Here is a 20,425-nt window from a genome sequence, read left to right as displayed (position 1 = left end):
CTCAGAAAAGGCCCCAAGGCTCTCTAGTGCCTACGGGCTGGCAGACAGCTGCCTGGCAACAGCAGGTATCTAACTGGTGTGCTGGCCACTGGGCTGATGGTGGGCCTGCCTTCTGCACCCAGTTGGGCGGGTCACTATAGGGCAGGCTGGCTTTACACAGCACGTGGAGGCTGGTCAACATCGTCACACTGTGAAGTGACTGTCAGTGGTGAGTTCAGGGGAGTGTCGATATGTGTGTATGCCTTAGGAAGAGGAAGGAACACAGACACATCCACTGAATGCGATCTCTCTTTTGGCAGGTATTTTTGCCTGCTTTGTTCACTTTATTCTTTCTGTTTTTTTATTTTTCGTTTTTTGTTTTTTTTGACTTGGAGTTTTGCTCTTATTGCCCAGGCTGGAGTAGTATCGTGACGCGACCTCGGTTTACTGCAACCTCTGCCTCCCGGATTCAAGTGATTCCCCTGCCTCAGCCTCCCGAGTGGCTGGGATTACAGGCACCCGCCACCATACCCAGCACTTTTTTGTATTTTTAGCAGAGATAGGGTTTCACCATGTTGGCCAGGCTGGTCTTGAACTCCTGACCTCAGGGGATCTGTCCATGTCAGCCTCCTAAAGGGCTGGGATTACAGGCACGAGCCACTGCACCCGGCCTGTTCACTTTATTCCAAGAACCTAGAAAAACTCCAGGCACACAGCAGGTGGCCATAAGGAGCCAGCAGGAGGTGGTCTGAGGAAAGCTAACTATAGCTGCTCCCAAATCATCTTTGGGGCAAAGCTGACAGACAGGTGGCCGATGAGTCTCAGGGGTGTTTTAACATATTTCGTGATGCTGTAACAGAGTACTGCAGGCTGAGTCATCTATGAAAAAATAACAGCTCATTTGTCTCATGGTTCTGGAGGTTGGGAAGTCCATGACTGGAAGGCCACATCTAGTGGGGCGTTCCATGGGGGAAAGGGAGAGACGGAAGGGGGCCACATTCGATTTGATAACAAACCTATTCTCATGATAATGGGCCCACTCCTGCAATGAGGACAAATGCATTGGTGAGGGCAGAGCCCTCATGACCTCAGTACCTACTAAAGTTCCTCCTTCTCAACACTGTTGCGTCGGAGGTCTTTCGGGGATGCCTTCAAACCATAGCAGAGACACTTTTGTGCCTGCCCAAAGCTCGTTAGAGGCCAGGTTGGGCGGGGAGTCTCGGGCAGGAATAACAGCCAAACTTTCATCCATTCCCTAACCCATCTGTGTTGTGAGGGCCCTGATGCCAGCGTGTTCACGACTGCAGCCTCCAACCAGCTGAGCTAATTGACAAGAAATCTGCTCTGCCTGATGCTATGGGGGATACTCAGATTTTCTGTGCCCCTAAGATGACCCAAAGCATGGACGTGCTTATTAGTGGGATTTCATCCCCTCAGTGAAGTTTTTGGTTCTTGCTTTTAATAATGGAGCAAGAGAAGCCAGTGGGAAGTCTGCTGACAAGGGAATGACCGCCATGTAGGCACTGGCAGGCTTGGGGTGAGGGGCTCAGCTTCCTGGTGTAGTCCGTGGCAAGCTCACCTTGGGAGGGTCTTGGAGTCTTGTGGATTTCATTCCTGACGTTCCATCTGCTGTGCCTGCTACCGGTTGCCCTGCCAGCCTGTCTGTGCAGGAAGAGGGTGGAAATAAGCTAGAACCCTTGCGCAGGGAGCCCTGTGGTAGTCACCTAGTCATCAGCCCTCCCTCTATCTACTCGACTATAGGCCAAAGGCCCAGCCAGATGCTCCCATGGGGCCAGGCGGGGGCTCATGCTGCTGGATTCATCCTGGAATCAGGTATCTGATCAGTCTCCCCCTGGGGCAGGAGAAGGAGCCAGCTGTTGCCCTCTCTGCAAGAGGCAGGACGAAGCGGATCCTGACGCCCTTCCCCGGAGGGCCCTTGGCTTGCAGGCACATGGCATCTCCCATCATCTCTCTGGAGCCTCAGGCCAGCCTTCCCAAGATGGGATGCAGGGAACCTCAATGATCTTCCCAGAGAGGTGGCCAGCATGTTTGACAGATAGCGCTCTGGATCGAGCCTGTCTGCATGCATTTGTCTCGTCCTTTCGCATTCAGCCAGCCCTGAGACAAGACTAACCCTTCCTGACAGAATCAGTTCAGCCTTGTCCTCTGAGCAGGGCCCAGGGTGGTCAGGGGATAGGCTGGGGCCAGCTGGGCTCTCTGGCCATTGCTGGCTGGTGGAGAACACATAGGGAGCCCTGACGGGCCCAGCAGACAGGGTCCAGCCCAGTGGACAGAGCAGGAGAGGGAGCTGGGGGCAGGGGCAGAGAGTGGATGAAGCCTCTGCAGCTTCTCCCAACCCCAAAGCCAAAGTAGGGAGGGGATCAGGCAGAGGGGCTGGTTTATTTTCTTCCATCTCCACCCCTATCCCTATTCTGAGGCCCAGTTTTCTCAGTTTTCCCAAAACTGAAGCCCACAGTTTTGGGAATCAGACTAGCCTGAGTTTGAATCCTGGGCACATGGAGCAGAGGGGAGGGGTCCCGTGGCCACCGGAGAGCACACGTAAGTATGGACTCTCCACTAAAAGTCCGCTGTGCCCACCCCAAATAGGCCTGTCCTTGGGCAGAATTCTCTCCCCTCTGCATTTGAATGATGCCCTGAAGTGTCCTGCTGCCAGTGCCTGGAAGGCCACCATCTATAGCTCACTGCGCATTTAAGCTTTGCCCTCCGCAGCCAACGAAGGAATTGGGCATTCACAATGCTTACGAAAGTTCAGGGAGGGACCCCAGACTGGGGTGGCACTTGGGGGTGACGGGGAGTGTGAGCGTAGGTCTGGAGAGGGAGTAGGGGGTGGGTTCCTGCTGCCAAAGAGAAGAAGACTGTTCAGGGAAGGGAAGCAGGCTTGTGTCTCTGCCCGCGCCTCCCTGTGTCTCACTACTGGACTGGGGAAAGGGGCCTAAAGGGCCAAGGAAGGACTTGCCACTGGGTCTCTTGGGATGCCAGGGGCAGGGGCAGGGCCAGCCAACTGAGATGGGAACAGAGTGCCCGTTAGGAGCCAGGGCCAGCTGTTTCCCTTGCCCCCGCCCCCTCCACATCGTCACAGGGGCCAAACTGACTGGGGAGCTGGGTGAGGGCTGAAGCTCGGGGGAGATCTGGGGCTGTGCAGGGAGCCTGGAGCACTTCTGAGGGCTTACAAAAAAGCGGGTGGAATCCACTCTACTCCTGGAAGGATCAGAAAACAGAGGAGATGCACATTCCTGGCCTCAAGTATTATAAATATACTATTCCCTTCACCACCACCCACAAAATAGCAAGCAGTTTTTGAATACTTGCCATGGCAAGCACGAGTGTACACGCATGTGTGCTCTTGTGTGATCCAGCCTGCGAGACGCAGAGTGGGAACAAGAGAGAAGTGCACGTCGTACATTTGGGAGGGGAGGTCAGGAGAAGCTGAGAGGGTTGTGTCAGGAGACGCTGGGAGGGGCGTGTCAGGAGACGCTGGGAGGGGAGGTCAGGAGACGCTGGGAGGGGCGTGTCAGGAGACGCTGGGAGAGGCGTGTCAGGAGACACTGGGAGGGGAGGTCGGGAGACGCTGGGAGGGGCATGTCAGGAGATGCTGGGAGGGGCGTGTCAGGAGATGCTGGGAGGGGCGTGTCGGGAGACGCTGGGAGGGGCGTGTCACAGGTAAGCAACGCGTGTCACAAAGTGTCTCTCTCAAAGGACCAGAGTGCTGGAGTATTTATGCATCAGCTCCCATGGCCACTGGTGAATGGCTGCTCCGGCAAGTCAGTGATTCCAGGGCTCTCCCAGCCTCAGGTGCAAAGAGGCAAAATGCAGAGTGGGTTCTGGCAGGCGGCCCTTACTGCACCTCGGGCACAGAAGTGCAGACCCTGGCAGTTCGAAGGGTGGCCCCTGTGCACCGAGAAAATGTGGGCGCATGATGTCTGCCGCAGTCGTGTGAGTCCCATTGTCCAGGTGAGGAAACTGAGGTTCACAGAGGGCTCTTGCCCAAGGTCCTCCAGCTGGCGGTGGCTGTGCTGGGATCTGCTGCTGAAGCCCAGGTACTTTTTCCTCTGACCCCAGCACATTCTGTCTGTTTCTAAGATGGAGCATTCCCGGGGCCAGGGACCGCACCTCCTCCCCCGCCTGAGCCAGCGTGCGTCAGGAAAGAGTTTGGTGCCCAGTAAGTGGCAAATAGAAAGATTATTTCTGGCCCCTAATATCAGACTGCAGACAGATAGTCCTCATAAGTGGCATTGACGTGGGCCTGGAAGAAAAAGTGAGAATCAGATTCTGTTTTAAATGTACCAGGAGCTCACCGTTAAAGGGCTGGGACTGCTACTTCTTCTTCTTCTTCTTTTTTTTTTTTTTTTTTTTTTTTTGAGGTGGAGTCTTTCTGTGTCACCCAGGCTGGAGTGCAGCAGTGCGATCTCAGCTCACTGCAACCTCCACCTCGCAGGTTCAAGTGATTCTCCTGCCTCAGCCTCCCAAGTAGCTGGGATTACAGGTGCATGCCACCATGCTTGGCTAATTTTTGTATTTTTAGTAGAGGTGGGGTTTTATCATGTTGGCCAGGCTGGTCTCGAACTCCTGACCTCAGGTGATCCTCCTGCCTCGGCCTCCCAAAGTGCTGGGATTACAGGCATGGGCCATAGCACCGGGTCTGCTACTTCTTTTTTTAAAAGGAGCAGTGTCTTCTATCTGTGTTATGGGCTGAATTGTGTCCTGTCTTCCAAATTCGTATGTTTAAGTCCTCACTCCCAGTACCTTAAACTGTGACTAATTTGGAGACGGAGACTTTACAGAGATAATTAAGGTAAAATGAAGTCCTATGGGTGGCCAGTAATTCACTTTGACTGGTGTCCTTATAAGAAGAGGTGATTAGGACACAGACACACACACACAGGGACGGCCATGTGAAGGTACAGGGAGAAGAGGGGTGGCTGCACGAAGAGAGGCCTCAGGGGGAGCAACCCTGCCAGCCACTGCCTTGATCTCAGACTTCCAGCCTCCAGAGCTGTGAGAGAATAAATGTCTGTTGGTTAAGCCACCCAGCATTTGTTAAAACAGCCCTAACAAACTCATGCAATCTGCTATACCAACCCAGGCGGACATACGGTGTTTGAACTTGAAGGTCATCTCTCCCACCCTCTTATTTTACAGGGGAGCAACAGATCCAGAGAGGGGACCTAAGGCACTCAATGCATGGAGAATTAGGGCCAGTGTGGGAACCAAGCTTTTTATAACCTGGGTGTGCTTAAAGCCAGGGGCACCTGCACCACCATCTTTTAGCCAGCACCTCCTGATCCCCATCAGTGCCCTTGGCTCCTACCCCGAGGAGGAGACTTGGGACCAGACTCGGTTTTCTAGACTATTAGCTGGAGAAGTGCAGCTGCAAGAAGTTGCTCAAGACACTGTCCCTCCAGACCCAGAGGATATTGGGTTAGGGGAGGACCTGAAGGAGAAGGTGGTTCAGGCGCATCACACAGACTGACTGACTGTCTTCCAGGCCTCAGTCTTATCATCTGTCAAATGGAGACCATATCTGTGATCCCAGCTATGGTGGCAAAGTTCCCTCCCTGCCAGTGGGCTGTGAGGATGACTTATGATGGCTGTGGAAGACTTGCTCCTGAATATACAGACCCCTGTGGAATGCAGCAAAAAGCCTGTGAAGGTTCCACGTAGAACTGGGTTCGAATACCACCTATGCTACTTGGCTACTGTGTGACCTTGGGGAAGTTGCTTAACCTCTCTGAGCTTCAGTTTCCTCACCTGTAAAACGGGACTAATCACTTAAATATGGAATGACTGTTATGAGGATTACATCAGAAAGCTGGTATCTCCAAAGGGCTGCAGACATGCCTCAAAACCTCCTCACCTGCTCCCCTTGGCACTTTCAAACTCTGCTATGATTTTGTAGAAAGGTGGGGAATTTAATCTCTGATCCGCTCCCCTCTGAGAGGTGATCTGCAGGGTCGAGGCTCCTCATGCCGACAATGGGCCTGTGCTTGGTGTCGGTGGTGGTTCCCTGCCCATTCTCTCTGGTCCTGGAGCCCTTCTGTTACTGGTGCACTGGGATCCTTTCTGCCTGAAGGCCTCTTTATGAGTCATGTAAACGGGGACCTGGCAGGGGTTCTTTAGAACAAACATTTTCACTGTCTTTAGAGGATCTGGCTCTCCAGTTTCCCAATTAATGAGAGCTCAGGTTGACCTGGGATTTGACAAAAGCTCGCTCCCACTTTCAGGTTTGTCGACAGACTTTCCTGCTTTATTTCTACCAACTAGAAAGATTACCCCTCCTCCCTGTGCCCTTCCAGATTTTACCAGCCTGAGGTTCAAGAGCCCCTCTCCTTAATACCCCCATGCGTTGGCATGTGGTTTTCTGAGGCCCAGAAATCCCTTCCTTTCTTTATCCTCTGGCTCATAAAACTCAGATCAGATGGCCTCTTTCTCCGGGAACCCTTCTCTGGCCTTTCCAGACACAATGAACCCGCCTGCTGCTGTGGCCTATGCTAGAGGCATCTGGGCAAGAAAGGATTGACCGTAATAACTGCCCAGGGCCACCAGGGGGCATGCTACCCAGGACGGCTCAAGGGCTGTGCAACATGGGGCGTCTGTCTAGTTGGAACCCCAAGCACGAAGTGACATTGCAGTGGTGTACCTGGAGCTCTGGACCACGGGGCAGCAGTCAGAAGTCAGTAGGCACTGTCCTAGGCAGACAGACAGGGAAGCAGCCCCACCAGCGTCTGCAGTCGTTCACAGAGCACCCGTGGAGACCCAGGGCCTCCTGCTTCCCTGAGGACGGGCTGAAGCAGAAATGCAGCCAGTCAGGAGCTCGTCCAGATTTCTCAGCAGAGAGGGAGGTTTCAAGCACACCTTGCTTCTTCACAGAGTCCCCAGCCTAGGGGGCTTTGATAGGGTAAAGCCTACCTGCAATTAGAATCACGATTCTGGCCCAGAGTGGGCTAGAGCAGCCCAGCGGATGCCTCCCCAAGTCGCCTCTCAAGGATGCTCCTGGCTCTCCAGGCGATAACCATGCCTAACATGTACTTTTTATTATTTATGTATTTATTTTTTTTTGAGATGGAGTCTTGCTCTGTCACCCAGGCTGGAGTGCAGTGGCGCAATCTCCGCTCGCTGCAACCTCCGCCTCTGGGGTTCAAGTGATTCGCCTGCCTCAGCCTCCCAAGTAGCTGGGATTACAGGCATGCACCACCACACCCGGCTAATTTTTGTATTTTTAGTAGAGATGGGGTTTCCACCTGTTGACCAGGCTGGTCACAAACTCCTGACCTCAAGTGATGCTTGCTTCGGCCTCCCAAAGTGCTGGGATTACAGGTGTGAGCCACCGCGCCCGGCCCACCTGACCTGTACTTCAGAGGGGCCTTTGTCCCCTTACTTGTTGGCTACTTCTACCAGGTGGGAGCCCTTCAAAAGCATTGACCACATCTTGTTCACCCTGGCATCCCCAGTAAGGCCTGGCCCAAGAGAGTGACCTGTAAATGGCACCTCGAGGCCCTCCAGGCTCACTGGGTTTCCTACGGACACAGCATTCTCTATGTGTGCCTGTACCCACGTGCTCCCAGCACACAGGAGGGGCTCACGTGGCCCACACAAGAGAGGCGAGTAGGGGCAGGGCCTGGCCAAGGCTCCGAATGAGAGGTGGGGCAGGTCTCATTGAGCACTGGGGAAATTAACTGAGGGGTCCACATTGACCTCCCTACTCTCTCCTTCCCCTCTCCCCACATGAAACTCTTCAGGACCTCGCTGTCCTGTCCTTGGGAAACGCGAGAGCTGGTCTTAGGTGTCGACTTGGCTAGGTTACAGTCCCCAGTTATTCCATCAACACTAATCTAGGAGTTGCTGTGGAGGTATCTTGTAGATGTGTATCTTAGTCTATTTTCTGTTGCTATAACTGAATACCTGAGACTGGGCAATTTAAAAAGAAAAGAAATGTGTTTCTTAGAGTTCTGGAGGTTGAGAAGTCCAAGGTTAAGGGGGCCCATCTGATGAAGGCCTTCTTGCTAATGGTCAGTGCAGGGCATCATATGGGGAGGGGGCTCAAGAGAGAGAGCCAAGCTGGACTTTTGTAACAGACTCACTCCTGTGATAACTAATCCACTCCCATGATAACCCATTAATCCATGAATGCCCACATGACTCAATTACCTCTGAAAGGCCCTATCACCTGCCAATACTATTAAATTAGGGATTAAGTTTCAGATTGAGTTTTGGAAGAGACATTCAAGTCACAGCAATGTGGTTGATATCTATAATTGGTTTTTTGTTTTGTTTTGTTTTGGAGTATAAGTGGCAAGATCATAGCTGACTGCGGGCCTTGAACTCCTGGGTTCAAGTGATCCTCCCCCCTTGGCCTCCAGAGTAGCTAGGAGTATAGGAGTGTGCCACCACACCAGGCTAATTTTTTAATGTTTTGTAGAGATGAGGCTCTTGCTCTGATGTCCAGTCCTCTCTCAAACTCCTGGCCTCAAGCAATCTTCCTGCCAAAGTGCTGGGATTACAGGCATGCGCCACTGCACCGGGCCGGTTGACCTTAAATAAAGGAGATAATCTGAGTGGGCATGAGTCAATCAGTTGAAAGGCCTTAGGAGCAGAGCTGAGGCTTTCTTGAGAAGAAATCCCACCTGTGAACTGCAGCATCAGCCTGAGAGTTCTAGACTGCCCCTCGTGAGAGCCTGCACTGGGGATCCAGCCCCCACAGTCGTGTAAGCCAATTTCTTGCAACACATCTCTCTCCCTTTTTTTTTTTCTTTCTTTTTTTTTTTTTAGACAGAGTTTTGCTCTTGTTGCCCAGGCTGGAGTGCAATGGTGCAATCTCGGCTCACTGCAATCTCCACCTCCTGGGTTTAAGTGATTCTCCTGCCTCAGCCTCCCAAGTAGCTGGGATTGCAGACACCTGCCACCACACCCAGTTAGTTTTGTATTTTTAGTAGAGACAGGGTTTCTCCATGTTGGTCAGGCTGGTCTTGAACTCCTGACCTCAGGTGATCGGCCCACCTTGTCCTCCCAAAGTGCTGGGATTACAGGCATGAGCCACCATGCCTGGCCACAACACAGCTCTTAATATCTGCCTCCTACTGGTTCTGTTTCTCTGATGGAATCTTCTCAGATGCAGGCAGGCTGGGGAAGCTCCCTATACCTATGAAAGGCAGGAGGAATCAAGATGGTGTGTCAGTGTCCATGCTGGGGCACTCACTGTATGGCAGACAGTGTGCTAATGCTTTTGTCACATTTAACCCTCCAAGCATCATATGTCACAGGTTTATAGTTGAAGCAACTGAGGCACAATGAAATTATGTGGCCAGGGTCATATAGTATGTTGCAGGCCTGGATCAGAAACTCCTGGTTCCAGGGCACAACATTTTAGCCTTTTTGTGCCAATGACCTCTGTTTCATCTTGGCGAGGCCATGGACCCCTCCTCTGAATGATGGTTTCATACGCATAAAGTAAAATAAACAAGGTTACAAAGGAAACTATTTCTAAAACGTAATCATCAAAATATCCTAAAACATAAACTTATAATACAGTATGTGCTTTTTTACTAAAGCGTCCCATTCAGTGGACTATTGGGCTCTACATGTCACACAACTGTATGTCACGTATCTGCAATTATTGTACTGGGCTGTGAAAACTCTATGATTCTCAGGAACAGAAAACCAAACACTGCGTGTTCTCACTCATAAGTGGGAGTTGAACAGTGAGAACTCACGGACACAGGGAGGGGAGCATCACACACCGGGGCCTGTCTGGGGGTGGGGAGCGAGGGTGAGGAGAGCATTAGGACAAATACCTAATGCATGCGGGGCTTAAAACCTAGATAACGGGTTGATGGGTGCAGCAAACCACCATGGCACATGTATACCTGTGTAACAAACTCACACGTTCTGCATGTGTATCCCAGCACTTAAAAGTAAAATAAAACAAAATAAAAAATAGAAAAAATTTTGTGATTCCTCTTGGTGGCAAAGTCACACTTGTGTCAATATTGTCACACTTATTGTCAAACTTTGTGATTCCTCTTGGTGGCAAAATCGCAATTATTGTCAATTCTGTGTGGTTCCTTGCTTGCCCTCCTGATGTTAGTGATAAGAGAGATGTATTTCTTCCTCTCTGATTTGGGCAGACTTCACCACCCCTCTGTGACATCTGCTTTGTGCCAGGGGCTCCACTCCTGTCCATGAGCTTGTTCCATCGCCAGCCCCCAAAAAGCAGATGTCACAGAGGGGTGGTGGCTCCTCCCTCCAGGACACAGATGGGCATGAGGGGTGAGGGTCCTCGGAAGACACAGTCAGTTGGGGAAACTCCCATGCCAAGCTCAGCGCCCCCCCACCCCCCAGCTCTGATGGCCGGCCTGCCCTTGCTCCTGCACTGGTGGCCCCCAGGCCTGGACCCGCTTGCATTCCCCACATGTCCCTAGTGTCATGCCGCAGCCCGGCCCTGCGGCTCCCTCGCTGCTCCTCTCAGGGACAGAGGCCGCGGCTGCCCGGTGTTTCCTGCAGAACCTTCCCATGTTTGTGTCAACCCTGGGCTGAGCTCAGCCAGCTGGCTCACCCTCCTGCATGCAGAGTGGCTTGGCCGACTGGCAGCCTGAGGACAAGGCAGAGGTCTCTGGTGCAGAGTGAGAAGGGGCAAGGGTGACAGCTAGGCTGCCTCAGGGCTTTGCTCACCCACCTCCCCGCCCACCCCCCAGTGCCTGCCATCAGGACTGGAGGTGGGAGTAGGGGGTGTGGGGGCCTTCAAGTGCAGCAGCTGAAGAGGCACCCCCACATCTTCCTCCTTCCCCCCTCCGAAACAACCAGGCCAGTCATGATGAAAATAAATCTCCCAGCGTGACAGCCTGATTTGGGCCTCAGCCTCACCCCCTCCTCATCTCCATGTTGCTTCTCCCACTGTGAGAAGAAAGGGATGAGGAAACAAAAAGGTTTAAGTGCCCATTATATGACAGGCGCTTTAAAAAATACATATATTTTTAGAGACGGGATCGCGCTATGTTGCCCAGGCTGGAGTGCAGTGGCTGTTCACAGGCACGATCCCATGACTGATCTGCACGGGAGTTTTGACCTGTTCTATTTTCAACCTTGGCTGGCTCACCCCTCCCTGAGGCATCCTGGTGATCCCTTGCTTCCAGGAGGTTACTGTATTGATGCTGAACACTGTGTGGGCCCCAGATGGGCACTGCGGGTGCACTACAGCCCAGAACTCCTGGGTGCAAATGATGTCACCTCAGCTTCCTGAGTAGCTGAGGTGCACGCCACCACCGCGCACAGCGTGTGCCAGGCACTTTGAATACATGATCTTGTGTACTCCTCATTAGCACCTAGGAGTTGTTACTATTATACCAATTTGACAGGTGAGGAAGCTCAGGCTCAGAGACGGCATCACCCAATAGTAAGAGGCCAGAATCTGAACCCAGCTCTGGCGCCAATATCCAGTCTCTTTCCACTTCATGCACTGCCTTCCTCTGGTCGGCCTTTACCAACCCCTAGCACTCAGCTCCCAGGCTGCACAGAGCATCTTCTATCAATTAGGAAGCCTGTATCCATTCAGATTGAGGTGTTAGTCACTGGATAAGTTGCTCTTCACTGAGATATTTACGTTTTAAGAGGGCTTCAAGGAGATAGCTGCACTCAGGTCTCAGAGAATGGTTCTGTTGCATGGCACAAGGGGGAATGCAATTGTTTGAGGTTTCAGAAGATGGGGAAGGTGTGTGGGGCCTGGGTTAAGAAAGCATGGAGCTGGGAGCTTGGTGTGTGGGCAGGTGGGCAGAGGAAGCTGCAATGACTAATGCCACTTGAAGCGCGGCTTTGTCTAAACTGCCCCTACTGGTCCCACCCTCCTGGTGAGTGAACTACTCTGGCCCCTGGGGGAATCCTCCTTTCCTGAGAGGACTCCTGAACCCACAGCCTAGAACTATGACTCCATGTTAACTTTCACTGCAAGGAGTATGAGGAGAGAGGAGTGGAGGTGCCTCCACTCAGGACTTGGGGATTGGCTGAGTGGCAGGGGGACTGGAGTTGACCAAGACCTCTTGGGTCCACCGCCCAGGAGAAAGAGAGGGTTTCCCTTCCTTCCCTGCCTCCAGAGCCTGTCTAGGGAGAGGTTTCTCTCCTCCTCCTCCTCCTCTCCTCCTCCTCTTTCTCTCCTCCTCCTCCTTCTTTCTCCTCCTCCTCTCTCCTTGTCCCCTCCTCCCCCTCCTCTTCCCCCTCTTCTGCTTCTGCTTCTGCTTCTGGTTCTTCTTCTCCTCCCCTTCCTCTTCCCCTTCTTTGGAATCAAATGTGGAACAGGGAGATTCTCATTCCTTATCTCCCCCAACCCCAACTCCTCAAGTTAAGGAAGGCTTGAGTGATTACACCCATCTGGCAGAGGGGGAAACTGAGGCTTGGAGAGGGGGAGGAACTGTAGAACCACGATAGGGCCTGGGCTTGCAGGAGAGAGGGCAGTGGGAACACACTTCCTTCTGTGATGTTAAATCCTTGCCCCCATTTTGAGAAATGCAAGTTTCTAAAGGATTTCCTCTTCTCAAATCATGCCCTGGAAATCATTACTGTGGGGGACTTTGGGAGACAATGCCTCAACCCAGAATTTCTGAGAGTGAGTTTCACAAATATGAGTGTCCCTGTGAATAATACAACATAACAGTTTTCTAGGGTTTTCTACATGCCAGTCTCCCTTCTGAGAGCTTTCCATGCATCGACTCATTTAACTTCCATGACAGCCCTATGAGAAAGGTGCTACCATCATCCCACTTCACAGATGAGGAAAGAGTACGCAGAGAGTGTGAGAAACTTGCTCAAGGCAACACAGCTAGTCAATGCCAGAGCTAAGTGTGCAACTCAAGCTAGAATATTCTAGAACCCAAGCTCTACTAGTAAATAAAATCTGACCAAATAGATCAGGGAAAAATAGCAAGGTCTTCTGTCACCCAAGCTGCAATGTGGTGGTGCTATCTTGGCTCAAAACAGCCTTCGCCTCCCAGGCTCAGGTGATTCTCCTACCTCAGCCTCCCGTGTAGTTGTGACTACAGGCACACACCACCATGCATTGTTAATTAATTTTTTTTTGACACAGAGTTTTTAAGACCAATTTTACCCAGGGATGCTTTTTTTTTTTTTCTTTCATGGATGGAAAATTCTTTGGGAATTGCTGCCTGGTCCCCAAAGTGACTCCAATGAAGCCCAGACCCTTTGGTAGAGTGGTGGTGGCTGGAGGATTTTTCTGGTTCCCAATGACCCCCAAATTACACTCACTGCATGGCTGCCTTCTCACAGAGCTGCAGGCCTTCCCTAAATGAATCCTCCAGGATCATGTGTTCCTTCCAAATACTTTACAAAACATGAACATGCAGGATATAATGAGTTGGGAGGAAGCCCTTTTGATGTTGTCAAAGCTGCATTTTTAGCCTCATGCTTGACTTCTCTCTCTCCTGCCTGTTGGAGAGGGCTGGTGGTTGCCTCATTACAGCTGTGTTTCATGGGATGTGTGTGTGTGTGTGTGTGTGTGTGTGTGTGTGTGTCAGAGTGGGTGCATAGAGCAAGTAGCTGAGAGGCAGGAAATAGGGAGTCCGAGAGGCAAGAACTATTCCTCTCAGCCAGCCAGCCTCTGGCCCAGGCAGGGAGGAAGTCTCTTGCGTAGGCATGAGCAAGGAGCAGGGGACATATATGGAGTGCCTGAGATTTCCACACAGAGCTATGGCCGCACATCAAAGCCTGGAACATAAGCTAATTCCTGGATTTCCGAAACCCGATTCCTTCCTGCCGACTAAGTCCGGCAGCCACAGCCATTAGCACCACGGACAGCGGCAGGCCTGCAGGCGCGCCCTGGGAAAGGCCTGGACTTCAGCTGCTCAAGGAGCAGGCAGGCATTGGTGGGACTGAGTTTTGATAGATCAATGGGATATTTTTGCACTGCACTGGGGCTTAGCTGGACTTACTGTGTTTTACTCCTCCTGTATCCCACCTAATGAATACAAGGTCACAGAGGGTGGTGACAAGGTGAGGACGATGGTATATCCATGCCCTCCAGGAGTGTGCAGAAGAGACAACTGAGGCTCAGCAACACTGTGGCACCGGACTGTCTGAATCCCCTGCCTTGCCTGTGTCTTCAGTGCCCAGCACATGGCAACTTCCCAGTTAATGTTGATGCATTGGGAAGGTGAGCTCTATTCCGTGGCTAAGTTCTACATCTGCATGGACAAAGGGCTGAGTCTCCTCTAGGGGAAGTCCAAATGGTCTCAGTGAACTTCTTTGAATCGAAAGCTTGCTTCTCCCAGCAATCCATAGCTTTACTAACATGGCTGCCAAGAAGAAACAAATAGTCACACCCCTCTAGTGACCCCTGGGGCTGTTGGTGGCTTGTTGTGCCACCCAGGGAAAAACACAGCCTATGCTGGGCTCTCCTGTCTTATTCTACTCCGCCCCACAAATGCATGTTGAGTGACATCTCAGACCCACCCTGTGGCGATGAGGAGACCAAATGACAGAATCTTTGCCTGAAGAACATACAGATTCATAGAGAGAAAAGCCACTCGGGGGAGATAGGATGTGGCAATGGCCATCTGAGTTTTGCCACTTGTCACGTGTGTCACCCCAGCTCTGGGACATAGGTGGTTTGGGGAGGAAAGGTCCGTGTTAGCAGATATTATCATGAAGGCAAAGAAGGAGGTTGGAAAAGTAACCCCCACAGGCTTCTCAGCTAGTGAGGGGTAGAGTGTTTCTGCTTTCTGCTAGATCTCGTATCTTGCACATAGTAGGCACTGGATAAATAGTTCCTGAATGGATGAATAATTAAGCTGCACCACCCTGCTACAGGACTGAAAAAAGCTGGGAGGGGAAGGGTGGCTTGAATGATTGGTTCTTTGGCTGGTGTAGTGTGGGAATAAGCTGAGCTCAGTGCAGAAGGACCTGCTTAAATCATCCTCATTTTGGGTTTCTGAGAGCTGTTTCTCTCTCTCTCTCTCTCTCTCTCTCTCTCTCTTTTTCTCTTTTGCAGGGGACTTGGACTCTGGAGAAAGCAGGCCCAGACACTGCACCAAACTCACAGCTCCATGAAGATCCAGCTAGGGCCAGCCCCTTAGAGGCGAGATAATTAGGGCCCCAGCAGCAGTCTCTGAGAGGGCCAAGTGAGAGCTTTCTGGGGCTGGCTGACCCTCTTGACTCAAACATGTTGCTGCCACTTCTGGGTTAATGGGCCTGGTGGGTGCTTTCTCATTGGTCACTGAGCAGGGCTGTCTGATGTCTTCAGGGGCTGAGACTGGAGCATTCTTTCTCCACCCACTTTAGCCGTGAGCATCTCAGGAGCTGGGGCTGAAAATGGAAACAGGCCTGTGGGTCACTGTGGCCCAGACTCTAAGAACAGCAGGAGCCTGTGCACTCTGCCTCATCCACCCTCTGCCCTACACTGGAGGGCACTAGTTCCTGCCTGAAAGGACTGGAAGAGCCTATGGCACCTACGCCCCACAAAATACCCAGCTCTAGCCGCGTGCCCAGCAGAGGTAGAAAATATGATTTTCCTTCTCTTTCTTTCAGAGTGATCACTCACTAGACACATGAAGAAGACTAAGGGGCTGGAGGTGGGGTATGCAAAGAGAAGTATAGGACCAGGCTTACTATAGTATCTCCAAAAAGGCCAAAAGTAATGCATAAGCAAAATGGAACTGGAGGACAGAGTAATCAATACTTGTAGAAGGCAGGATCCTGGGAGAAGCCTTGATGGAAAAGGTGGCACATGTAACATACTGTCCACACCAGCCCTGCACAAACCCTTGGCTCTGTACAGACCAGCCTCTTTGCTGTGCCCCAGATACCAGTTGGGCAGCTCGACCTGCACTATCCACCCAGACCTCTCACAGGTTCAAGTCTCACTTGTTCTTGAAGGTCCTGCTCTGTCTCTTCATCCTGGGATAGGCTTCAAGTGCTGTGGGTAGCCACAGTGACTTGCATTTGGCAACCTCTTCTTGCCTGTACTCCTTGTCTATACCACCTAAATACAGATGGCTACTTAGGTGCTGTTTGTTAGTCTTGTTCCTCCATCTAGACCGCAAGATCTTTAGCAAGAACATCATCTTCATGCCTCTCACCCTACCCACCCCAGCACAGCATTCTGCATAGGGTAGGTAAACATGCTCCTTGGAGGATGAAAGAGCAGATAAATTAATAAATAAGGAAAGAAAGAAGAGAAGAAGAAAAAGAGGGAAAGAAGGAGGGGGGAATGAGAGAGGGAGGGAGGGAAGAAGGAAAGAAGGAAGGAGGGGAGGAAGGAAGGGAGAAAAGAGAGAAGGAAGAGAGGAAGCAAAGAAGGAAGACTTCTCTGTTTTTTGCAAAGGCTAACAGGATCCTGCATGGCCAATCAAGTTCCTTCTTTGCCTTCCTTTCTTACTTTTCCAGCATAAAGAGTATCTTTTAATTTTTTTCACTTTTTGAGCAAACTATGACACGAGATCAAATATGTAAAATTTTCAGGTAATATAAAATAATCAATAATTTAAAAATATTTATTGGACACTTGCCATGTCCTCATGATAGTTCCTGCCCTTGGGAGGCTTACCATCTGCCTGGGAGAGATGAGCAACAAACGCATGAAGCCTTCAGCCAGACTGACCTAGCGTCTGGGTGCTCCAGATCTGGGGGGGACACATGTCCAGGATCCCAGCATAATCTGAAGCAATTATTGGAGTGATTACATATGACAGTGACATTTATATATATATATATATATAGCTTTATCTTAGTTTCCCCATTAGCAAAACAGGGATGCATATCTCATAGTGCTGTGAGCATTAAAAGAATTAATATATCTAAAATGCTTGACATGGGGATATAGTTAGGGCTCAGTAAAAATTACCTATTATTGTTATTGCCACCAGATAAAGGAAGAGTTTGGAATATTGCAGGGGAGCTTTTAGGGTACAGGCCTGAAATGGCTTACATCAATCACTCAGCTCACATTCTATCGGCCACGGTTCTGTCACATGTCCTCAGCAGTCTGAAAGAGAGGCTGGAAAATATAGCCGGGCCCTGCCCAAGAGGAAACGGAAATGATTTCGCACCTTACAGTGTTCTCTCTGCCATCGTCCCCAGTGACTTCTATCTTGCCATACCCAATGGATACCTTTTTATTCTCATCTTACTCTATCTCTTGTGGACTTTCCAAATAACAGATCACAATCCTCCCTTTTGAAGTGCTCCCCTCTGTGAGACCATTTTCCTGGCTTTCTTTCATACTTTGACTGCTTCTGTTTCTTTCTCCTCTATCCATCTTTTAAATGACTGGGGTGAGCATGGAGGGGTTGTTATCATGAGCTAGCACGCTCTCTCTCTCTCACCCTTCAATCTCCATGAAAACTTGCTTGTGTAGAGCTCCATTGACAATTTTTAAAAATAATTCTTTAAATAGAAATGGGGTTTCACCATGTTGCCCAGGCTGGTCTCAAACTCCTGGGTTCAAGCGATCCACCTGCCTTGGGCTCCCAAAGGGCTGGGATTACGGGCATGAACCACTGCACCTGGCCAATAGCTCTGTTTTTAAACCTCACTGCTGAGTACTAGACTCATGTCCATTGCCCACATGATGTCTTCATTCAGATATTTCACTCAAAATGAACATTTCCCAAACTGAGTTCATAATTCCTTCCACCTCCCAGCAGTGACAACAGATTGCTCTTCCCCAAATATACCCGCCTTCTCATGCTCACTCACCCAGTTGTTCGACCCAAATCTTAGAAGTTAATCTTATTTTTTTTTTCTTTTCCTTCTCCTCCCTTAACTTCTATCTCAAATCCATCAGCAAGACCCAGGGGCCCCAAGTTCAAAATATAACTGGAATTCACCTACTTCTCTTCTACTATCTTGGACCAAGCCATCATTATCTTTTGCTTAGATCATGCAATAGCCTTCAAACTGGTTTCATTTCCAAAACCCGCCCCCTCCTCCACCACCACATCCATTCACCACACAGCAGCCAGCGTGGTCTTTGCAAAACATAGATGGATCACGTCACTTAAACTCCTTCAGCAGTTCTCAGTTACACTCAGGAGACAATTCACCTCTTTCAGTATAGACTCCAAGGCCTTGGGTGATCTCACCCCTGTCTATCTCCCTGACACATCTCCTGCTGTCCTTCCCTTTGGGGATGCAGGCAGAAGACTGGCCAATGTATTCCACATGATGTCCCTACAGAGCTTACACTCTAATTGGGACACAGGTCTAATTTAGAGAAAGCATGTCAGTAAACACCCATACTGCAGCTGTTTAGGTACAAACCCAAGTGCTACGGGTGGAAAGAAATGGGGGAGCTGAGATGTCTTGTAGAACAGCTAGAGTAGAAGGAACCAAGACTGTTGTGTACCACTGTGCACTCAGCACGTGGCATGATGGCTGGCATATGACAGGGGTCAATAAACACATACTGAGCAAATAAATGACATATACAAGCAATAAAAATGAATGAGTGATATGATTCCTGCCCTACTGGAGCTCATAGCCTAGTTGGGGAGGCTAACTAATAAAGAAATGCATGGTGGTAAGACATAAGATGGCAGGGTACATTCAATATACTCTAAAGGGTACATGGGTAGGAACTATTAACTCAACTTAGAGAAGGGTAAGGGAAGACTTCAGACAGGGAAGTGACACTTAGCTGAGACTGAAAGGATAATTAGAGATGAGTCCAGATGAGACGCAGGGGTCAGGCCATGGTGCAGGTAGATGAAGCATGGGGCCCACTGCTGGTGGGGGCCGCTAGAGAACCAGAGCTGACAGTGTGGAACCAAGCATCAAACGCTGTGTCACAGAGCACAGGGCTCTATGAAAGGATAAGATAGAGAGCACTGGTTGGCACATAGTAGGTTGTCAGTGGACGTTGGTAGAAGGAACGCCTGCTGGATTACTAAAGGCAATTTAGAACAGATTTGAGTGGGTCTTGAAATGTAAAAACAACAGTCTAAATGGAAGGCAATATGTTAATATAGGTCATAATTAATATTTAAGAGAAGATAGTCACCAATGATATGGATCACTCAGGAAGAGCAGAAGCCAGGTGGATAAAAAGGTATGTCAGCTGGGCGCAATAGCTCACGCCTGTAAGCCCAGCATTTTGGGAGGCTGAGGCAGGTGGATTGCTTGAGGCCAGGAGTTCGAGACCAGCCTGACCAACATGGCAAATCCCCATCTCTACTAAAAATACAAAAATTAGCTGGGCATGGTTGCGGGCGCCTGTAATCCCAGTTACTCAGGAGGCTAAGGCAGGAGAATCACTTGAACCTGGGAGGCAGAGGTTGCAGTGACCCAAGATTGCATCATTGCAGTGCAGCCTGGGTGACAGAGTGAGACTCCGTTTCAAAAAAAAAAAAAGAGGTACGTCCAACACTCCAGCAGGCCATGCTGTCTGGCCCTGCCATGATGGGTGGGAGGAAGGAGAAGCAGGGGGAAAGACACCTCTTGACTTATTTGGTTGCTATGTGGAGGCTGCCTGGGCTCTGCCTGCCTAGCGATTGCTGCCCCTGCCTCCTGGTGGAGTGCTGGCCTTGGGAGGTGCTCCCAGGAATGTTGATCACGAAGGAAGGTAGCTTTGCTTGTGGTCTGCCAAGGTGAAAGCTTGGGTCTCAAACATCTGACGCTCCTTGTTTCATCTTTGTCCCAGGACAAAAATCACCAGGACTTTGCAGTCTCCAGCAGTCTGCAAGGCTGGGGAATTCAAACTGAGTGAGTGTCTGCCTGGAAAATGTTTGTCCAGGTGGAACTGGTGACTGGGAGCAAACACTCTGGGTAGTTTTGAAAGACAAAAAGACAGAGCGGGGCAGTCTTAGGGAATGTGGGAGGCATGGGACAGCCCCCTTCTGTGCTTTGGAGAAGGACAAAGGATGTGAATGATGTTTGAGTTTCTCTTTTTTTAAAACTCTAACCCTTACCACGCCACCCTGCATATTGCCCACATGTCCCATCCTAGTGGTCATAACCATGGCAGGGGAGGTTGAAAGCATCAATAGTTAATAAAAATAGCTAAGCTTCTACTGAGTTAGCTGTTGTTCTAAAGCCTTTACATTGACTCATTCGGTCCTTTCAATAACTCTGAGGTAGGTTCTTTTCCCATTCCCATTCTACACATGGAGACCAGAGCTCAGAGAGGTGAAGCGATTTGCTCAAGGTCACACAGACAGGAAGTCTCAGAGCCAGGATTGGAAGCAGGTCGTGTGGCTCCTGAAATCACATGCTCTTGGGGTGACTCTGAGGCAGACAGTGGAGGAAGACTCCCAAGTCTGAGGAAACCAGTGAAGACTGTGGCCAAGAAGCAGCTGTTGAAGCTGTGTTCACTGACAGGTTCAGAGAGCTCCTGATCTGGGTGCCAGGAGGATCCTGGCTGTATCATGTGGGTAAAATGCACTCAGTAAATGTCATACACTTGCAAAACCTTTTTTTTTTCTCATTGGTGTGG

General features: G+C 50.5%; 1 protein-coding gene across 16 annotated transcripts in view; it reads right to left on the bottom strand.

Moving 5' to 3' along the window:
• The window catches only part of DBI (diazepam binding inhibitor, acyl-CoA binding protein), a 343,175-nt gene that overhangs the window by 188,969 nt on the left and 133,781 nt on the right, over positions 1 to 20,425 (bottom strand). Inside the window, exon 1 of one of the 16 annotated variants that reach the window (XM_050752784.1) lies at positions 10,329 to 10,338. The exons of 14 other annotated variants lie outside the window; for them this stretch is intronic. The gene's annotated coding sequence lies outside the window, so the exon portion shown is untranslated. Of the gene's footprint in view, positions 1 to 8,340; positions 8,353 to 10,328; positions 10,339 to 20,425 lie in introns of those variants that run through there. One more of the 16 variants, XM_050752776.1, reaches the window with a different exon arrangement.

The sequence above is a fragment of the Macaca thibetana genome, chromosome 12 (genome assembly GCF_024542745.1).
Source record: "Macaca thibetana thibetana isolate TM-01 chromosome 12, ASM2454274v1, whole genome shotgun sequence".
Lineage (NCBI taxonomy): Eukaryota > Metazoa > Chordata > Mammalia > Primates > Cercopithecidae > Macaca > Macaca thibetana.
Note: the sequence above shows the minus strand (reverse complement) of the source record. Positions and strands in the feature narration are given on the sequence as shown.